Here is an 8287-nt window from a genome sequence, read left to right as displayed (position 1 = left end):
GCGCCCCCTCCCCACTGGTTATGCCTAGACCCGGTGAAGCTTGCCAGGGGAGGGGCTTGGCGCCGGGATCGGCCTTGTGGCCAGCTCGCTGTGTGCTTGCCGGACTAAACCCGTGCATCCACACATCCATCCATCCATCCATCCTTTCTTGCATCCAACTTTTACTGAACGATTCCTATCCTCCAGGTGGGGATGCTCGGATTAAACGGGATCCGTCTCTGCCAAAGGACGCATCCCGCAAGCCGACCGTGACTAGGGAAGGGGTGGGGGAAGCGGACCCCGAGAGGGGCGGAGGGGGCTGCAGGCTGGACCCCGTGACTTGGGTGGTGGATGGGCCGGAGTGGCCGCCAGACCCCAGCGCGCGCTCAGGTCTGTCCCCCGGCTCCCGCGCTCACCCTCGCCTTGACCAGGGAGCCACCGTACCTGTGTGACTATTTGCTGCTCTGTTTTGTTGATTTGTAGACGTTCCTGGCAAGGAGTAGGCCCTCAGATAAATGTGTTGAATGAATGAAGCGCGAGCCCACCATTCTATGGGTCAGAAAGGACGCAGAGAGGCTGGAGGAGAGTTGTGGACTCGGTGCGGCGGAGACGATCCCTGGCTGGGCCTCATCCCAGGTCTGGTGGACCCTTGTTAGAACAGCTTAGAGAAGGCGGGCTCGTGGGGCTAAACCTGCGGTTTGCAGAGGCCGAGGAAGCCGGGGTCCAATAGGAGGCGACGCCTGCCGCCCGGAGAGCCTTTCCCCACGCCTGCGCCCCCGACAGTTCTCTTCCTCTGGACTCAGAGAAAGGGAATTTCTTGCCCAGAAATCCCAGTGTTGGTCCCTGAGGGTCTAACCTCCGTGGGTCTCCGCTGGCCTTGCTGCGGGTCGCCTCCCAGAACTTTGGGGTACAATGTTGACCACCTTGGCCTGGCCTCCAAGGAAAGACTGCGTGGGTAGAACACCCCCAGTGACTGTCCAGCCCCTTCCTTGGACAAAGCCCCCTTCTCCACACCCAGGGAATCACTGACACAGGACCCATGTCTGTGAAGCCCACGGTCCTGAAGATCTGAAGATATCACAAGGTGTCAGGCGGTGGAAAAAGGCAGGTGCAAGTTCAACATCTGCTCTCAGGATTCCTCAAGGCCACAGTGCCCCTTGGTAAGTACCTTACCTGTGCTTGGTGCCTAGGGCCCTTCTTGCTGAGGTCAGCTTTCTCCTGGTAGGTATCCCTTCTCTCAGCTCATCCCACATGCCACCCTTAGTTTCAGAATCTGTAAACTTTAAAATCCCTTCACTTAAAAAAAAAAAAGTAATATCTCTACCCAAGAAAGATATGTTTCCTTAAGCATGTACAGGCTTGGTACCTCTTTGATTCAACCTCCCCCTTACCTGACCAGGCTGGGGCCCCAACTGTAGACTCTGGGTCAACAATTGCTTGAAGCAATTCACCAACATCCTATGTGCTGAATGACCCTGTTGCCAAAAATCAATTTGCAAATGGCCAGTTCTCCCAGTGCCTGAGAAACCTCTTTCCTACCTTTAAATTGTAGTTGTACCTCCCACCCCAGGCCGACATCCACCTTGGCTTCTGTAACTGCCTTGTAAAATGATTGTGGAGAACTGTCCTAAATGTAGATCAGTGTTTATTTGGCAATTCTGCACACAAACAAAGGGAGGAATGCAAATGGAACACAATTTTTGAAGATTTTCAATAATTCAGATTGGTTTTTCAGCAACTCAATGTTCAGTGGTTTAACTTTCATGTACTTTGCTTTTGGCTGTCTGGTCATTCTGTGAATTGGCTTTTGGTGAACTAGCCAGCTACAGTTTTCCCAAATAATTTAGCTAGCTTCCTGTAGAGATGCTGTCTACTTCTCCTTGTGAAAACAGCCACAATCAATTTGAGTATTTAAATATTTTCTGATTTTTGTTATTTCCTTTTTTATCTATTAAAGTACTTTTTAGTTTCTGAATGTATGTCTTTAACGATGTTATATTTTTGTAACTGAGTTTTGCCTTGCATTAAAAAAATGTAGTATGTGATGCTCATATTTTTAAGGATTTTCTGATACACACTTTATGTTCAAGTTATGCAATAAATGTTTCAAAGTATTCTATGTTTGCTTCAAAAGAGTACATATGTGTGTGTGTGTGTGTATGTGTGTGTGTAGAGATCAAGTTAGTTCTATTACATCAAGCTTGGGTTGTGTTATTTATGTCTTCTATATCTTTTTTTTTTTTTAACTTTTGATCTATTCGTTACTGAGAAAGATGTGTTAAAACCTCCTGTCAATCTTGTGCATTTGTCAATTTCTTCCTGTATTTCTGACAATTCTTGCTTTACATATTTCAAGACTGTGTTTACAAGTTTAGAATTGTATTTTCCTGGGAAAGTGTTTATTTTATTATTATGAATTAATTCTCTTTATCCTTAATAATACTTTTAATCTATACTCCATTTTGCCTGACTTAGTATTGCTACATTAACTTTATTTTTGATAGTATTTGTTTAATATATCTTTTGCCGTCCTACTTTCAAACTTTCTGGATATTTATATTTCAGTTGTGTGTTTTATAAGAGCATGTAGCTACATTTTGTTGTTGTTGTATAATCCAATATGACAATCTCTATCTTAATTGCCAAGTAGTCTATTTACCTTTATTGTGTTTAGTAATATGTTTTACTTCATTTCTATCATCTTATTTCTTGCTTTCTATTGATAATGATTTTTTCGGTGCCTTTTCTACATTCTTTCCTTCTATTGGATTGATTAATTTTTCTTTACTCACCTTTTTTATTCTACTGATTTGAAATTTATGCCTTCCTTTTCTATGCTTTTAGAAGTTACTCTTTAAAATTCTTATACACATATTTGTTTGAATATAGTCTAATTATATTTTACAGTTCACTCTCCTTCTAAACAATAGAAGGACTTTAGTATATTAATTTGTATAATCTATGCTGTTTAGATTTACTACCATGGTTGCTAGTATCTTCATTCACTATTTTTTCTCTTCTTTTTCTTTTCTTCTGGGTTCTATGTTTTTCTTTCTGAAGTACAACTTTTCAAAGCTCTTATAGCAAAGATAGATATGTGAGAAGTAAAGGACTTCAGTTAAATACCTTATTATTCTCTCACTCTTTAATATCTGAGCTAAGTAGAGAATCCCCAGTTAGCTACTCTTGTTGTTGTGCTTAGTCTTTACCACCCCATGGCCTGTAATCCACCAGGCTCCTGTGTCCATGGGATTTTCCATGCAAGAATACTGGAGTGGGTTGCATTTTCTCCTCTAGAGGATCTTCCTAACCCAGGGATTGAACCCAAGTCTCCTGCGTCTCCTGCATTGGCAGGCAGATGCTTTGCCACTGAGCCTCTTGGGAAGCTCCAGTTACTTTACACACTTAATATTTTGTTTCATTGTCTTCCAACGTTCATTGCTTCTGTTGAAAAGTCTGCTGTCAGTCTAATTATTAGTCCTTCTCACAAGAATTGTCTTCTCTGTCTGACTGCTTTTAAAATCATCCTTTGTCTGGGTATTATGAAGTTTCTCTGCAATGTACCTAGGTATGGATTTATTTTTATTTATCTTTCTTGGAACTCATGGTTCCTAAATCTGAGGCATTGTATTTTTGTACAAGTCTGGAAAATGTCAAACATTGTATCTTTTAATAGTGCCTCTCCTCCATTATTTTTTCTGTTTGTAGAATTCATATGTGATATTTGTTGGAACTTTCAATTTTATTCTCCACCTTTCTTAGCCACTCCTTTATGTTTTGCATTCTTTTAGACTTCTGTGCTTTGTTCTTGGTCATTTTTTCTAAGATTTCTATCCCATTTCATTCCCAGATTTCTCTTTTCTCTCTCTCTCTGTCTAAACTGCTCTAAACTATTAATTTCAATTATTGTATTTTTTATTTTAAATGAATGTCCTTCATCTCATTAGAAATCATCTATTCTCATATATTCAATTCCTTATATCTCCAATAACATTAACCATACTTAATTTATAATATCTGTTTGATAATTCTGCTATCTGACATTCTTTATTTGTCTAATGGTGTTCATTCATGGTAGATGGATTCCTCATATATTTTACTATTTTGAACTGTGAACTCATCTTAATCCAGGTTTCATCAGCAGAGTTCTGTGGGGCCTCTTGAAGGCATGCCTGTAAGAGTTTGTGATTGCTCCTTCTGGGTACTCCAGAATCACTGTTAGCCTGAGTGCACGTTTAAGGTTAACTTTCAGCTTGGGAAGTGTCTGAAGCATGCAGCTGCTGTAAATTCAAAGCCATAACATATGTGGGAGTAAATCTGTGGCTATGAATTCTCAGGGGAGATGCCTCCTTCCTGCTGAAGAGAGAAAGGCCCCTTGTCTTCTTTGTGCTGGTGTTTTCCTAGTCCACCCTTTCACTAATGGTGTGGCTAGAGGGGATAAAAACCTAATTTCCTGGACTGAAATGGCTATTAAGACTCAGGTAAGTAGGTTATATCACCACAACCATCACAGTCCTTCTTGGAGGGTTTTAGTTCACCCTCCACCCCCATTCCTAAGAGATCTTTACTGCTGTGAGAGCTCAGCAAGACCTATGAATGGATATTTGCTCTCTTTCACTTTACATTTCTGGACATTCTGAGGTAGGAGGAGTTTTAGAAGATCAAGTCTAGCATATTGCTGGTTATAGAAATCCTTTTCTTTTATTTTTTCCTTTTCTTTTAAATTAGCACCTTTCTTCATTTATCTAGTTATCCTTACATTCAACTGACCAGTTCTTCACTTAATTCCCTTGCTCACCACAGACAGTTCCTGCTGTGCTCTGTCTCTCCTGTGTCTGGCATCAAGTAGAACACAAATATGTCTTGAGTAAATGGATGATTCTATGAGAGCCATTGCTCTTATTTCTGTAAGCTTTGTGGGGATATCGTGGGGGTCAAAGAGCCCATGCCACTACAGGAAGATGGGTTAGGAGCAGTGGTGTGCTTGAGCCTACTTGCACCAGAGAGGAACTTCAGCATGTCTTCCCAACACCATGATCAGCGATCTTATGTTTGTGGCTTGACATTGGATTTGGTGAGATTATTTATACTGTGAAGTTGGAAAACACTGCAAATCAATGCTTCCCCTCCCCTCAAGAGCTGGTTGTTAAACACTTACCAACACAGCACTGACTTAGGGCAATGAAAACATGTAGAAACAAGCCTATGTAGAACAAGACCAGTGGTAAGTGAAATAAAAAGCCATAGTTGGAGGAACGTATCACTCTAGAGTTGTGGTGTTCAGAGATAGGGTTTTAAGTTACCCCAGATTTGAGAAGACTTGGTATCCTGAGGCCCTGGATAGGGCAAAGAAGCCGAATCTTCAATACCAGCTCCAGCTAGCAAAAGTGAAGGACAGCAAGGGGGCACCTGGATTTGAACCAGGGACCTCTTGATCTGCAGTCAAATGCTCTACCCCTGAGCTATACCCCCTGATATAAGTGGAAGCCTTAGTACTACCTTTTACCTGTGTAGCCATGCCCAACATTCCTATAAATTTTTGCCACAAGATGTTCACCAGGCTGGGCCTGCTCAAAGCTGCCAAACCAGCCTCACTATAATTTTACTCCCTTGATGCCAAACAAGCACCGGGTTCCCCCTCCCTGTAACCACCTCCCTGCTCTTTCTGGAAAAGCACTGACACTGGTGTTTATGGCAGGAGGGGCCTTCAGGGTCACCGGTCTATGCCCTTCACAGTGGGCATCTGAACACAGAGATTCAGGATTACTGGTCTGCCCAAGCACACACAGCTCCTCACAGATAAACTTAGGACCTGAATCCACTTCTCCTGACTTTGGGTTCAGGACCTTATAACTAAGCCAGTGAGTCTCTTATCTTCCTCTTTTCCCTATCCTCTATCAGTCAAAAAATGTAAAGGCTACAGAAGAGGAGTGTTTTAATAGATTAATGATGAGTTGGGACCATCAGGGGAACTAGAGTGTGGGCCTAGCAGAGCACAAGGAAAAGCTAATGGGGACACCAGAATTTGACCTTGGGCATGCTGCACCCTTCGGGCCAGTCCTCAGATTTCCTGTGTTCAGGAAGCATCTTGGGAGCTTGTCAAACATGCAGACTTGATGTGGGGTTAGGAACAAGCTTCTTATTGAGGGTCTGGGGGATCCCACTTTGAGAAACACCTGTCACAGATCTATATCGGCTCCCTTGTGCGCCACCTGCAGGAAGACTTAGGTACTGAACCCCCAGGAAGGGATGGGTTAGGAATTCTAGCACCTGCCCCAGGGTCAGACTGAGCTGGTGCGCAGAGGCAGGATGAAAACTAAGGACCACAATCAGATTGCTCATCCTCTGAACTCTGTTCTAGACCCCTGGTTCTTAACTGTAGGGTGCGTCAAAATCACTTGGAGGACTTGTTAAAACAGGGATGTTTGGGCTTCCCCCTGAAAGTTTCTAATTAACAAATTCTCAGGTAACGCTGATCCTGGGGGACTGGGGCCATGCTTTAAGAACCACTGCTCTAGATCCACACATCTGTGACCAGGCCCTTTCACACTCGCAGCCACACCCAGGGCACCTGTTCACCCTTGCCTCATCTGTGTGCTTACTGAGCACTGCTGCCTCCACTACACCAAAGATCCATATCCTGAGACCCCCCACTCTTTCCTCCCATTGCCTGCTGGGAGCCCCTGGGAGGGTCTTCTTTGTCATGGATTAGCTCTCTTCCCAGTTTACCGTTCTGGAAACTAAATCTAAAGGAGCTTCTGCCAATACGGGGAAAACTCATTCAAGGGAGTCAAGGAGATCCAGCTCTTCTGTCCAGAGCAGCCCGATTCAAGCTGAAGATCCTCAGTCTGCCTCAGAAAAATTCAGCCCAGGGGGTTGCATTGTGACTCCTATATTGCAGATGAGGAAACAGAGGACAGGAGAGTATCTTTGGCCCCACAAAGGCAAGTCGCTCAGGAGAGAAGGCGGCTCCAGATATCCCAGCGGAGTCATCCTTCAGCTTTGCACTTCCTTGTTTCTCTCTGGGTTCATCTCCCTTCTTTCTCCTTAATTCATTGAGGTTCTGATCCAGTTAATGCTCTTAGGTTTGGCACATCTGAAATGTCTTTCTTTTGTCCTCTTGCTTGAATGTCAGTTTACCTGGGTTCAGAATTCTAGATTGAGTCTACAGCTGTAGCACCCTGAACGCACCCAATCTTGTCAGAATTCTAGGTTGGAAGTTTTTTTTCTTTATACCTAAAAAATTTATTTTATAATACTATAAAGTATCAGTAAAGACAACTTTATTATTCAATTGCTCTTCTCACCAAAGTATCACATTAAAAATTTTTTTGAAATGTATGCACAGTTGGGTCTGGCCACACAGCTATTTAATTTTACTTATTTGTGCCTATATCTTCACTTACACAATTTAAAAAATAACATTTTCCTAATTATGATAAATAATAATAAAGTGCTGTACTCAGTATGTCAGCAAATCTGGAAAACTCAGCAGTGGCCGCAAGACTAGAAAAGATCAGTTTTCATTCCAATCCCAAAGAAAGGCAGTGCTGAATAATGCTCAAATGACCGTACAATTGTGCTCATTTCACATGAAAGCAACTGCTACTGCTAAGTCACTTCATTTGTGTCCAACTCTGTGCGACCCCATAGACGGCAGCCCACCAGGCTCCTCCATCCCTGGGATTCTCCAGGCAAGAACACTGGAGTGGGTTGCCATTTCCTTCTCCAGTGCATGAAAGGAAAAAGTGAAAGTGAAGTCGCTCAGTCATGTCTGACTCTTAGGGACACCATGGACTGCAGCCTACCAGGCTCCTCTGTCCATGGGATTTTCCAGGCAAGAGTACTGGAGTGGGGTGCCATTGCCTTCTCCACATGAAAGCAAAGTAATGTTCAAAATTCTTCAAGCTAGGCTTCAGCAGTACATGAACTGAGAACTTCCAGATGTTGAAGCTGGATTTTGAAAAGGCAGAGGAACTAGAGATCAAATTGCCAACATGCATTGGATCATAGAAAAAGCAAGAGAATTCCCGAAGAACATCTACTTCTGCTTCTTTGACTACTCTAAAGCCTTTGACTGTTCGGATCACAACGAACTGTGGAAATTCTTAAAAAGATGTGAATACCAGACCACCTCACCTGTCTCCTGAGAAACCTGTAGGCAGGTCAAGAAGCAACAGTTAGAGTGAAAAAACTGGCTTAAAATTCAACATTCAAAAAAACTAAGATTTTGGCATCCAGTCCCATCACTTCAAGATAAATAGATGGGGGAAAAGTAGAAACAGTGACAGACTTTATCTCCTTGGGC

General features: G+C 43.0%; 1 protein-coding gene and 1 non-coding gene across 2 annotated transcripts in view; one reads left to right on the top strand and one right to left on the bottom strand.

The window, feature by feature from the left end:
• The first annotated feature begins 20 nt into the window (after positions 1-20).
• The window catches only part of ZNF746 (zinc finger protein 746), a 78592-nt gene continuing 70325 nt past the window's right edge, over positions 21-8287 (top strand). The window contains exons 1-2 of the mRNA XM_059885607.1: positions 21-186; positions 463-1139. The gene's annotated coding sequence lies outside the window, so the exon portion shown is untranslated. The remainder of the gene's footprint in view (positions 187-462; positions 1140-8287) is intronic.
• Positions 5380-5451, bottom strand: TRNAC-GCA (transfer RNA cysteine (anticodon GCA)). The gene has a single exon. It is a non-coding gene; the product is annotated as a tRNA-Cys (tRNA).

The sequence above is a fragment of the Bos taurus genome, chromosome 4 (genome assembly GCF_002263795.3).
Source record: "Bos taurus isolate L1 Dominette 01449 registration number 42190680 breed Hereford chromosome 4, ARS-UCD2.0, whole genome shotgun sequence".
Taxonomy (NCBI): domain Eukaryota; kingdom Metazoa; phylum Chordata; class Mammalia; order Artiodactyla; family Bovidae; genus Bos; species Bos taurus.
Note: the sequence above shows the minus strand (reverse complement) of the source record. Positions and strands in the feature narration are given on the sequence as shown.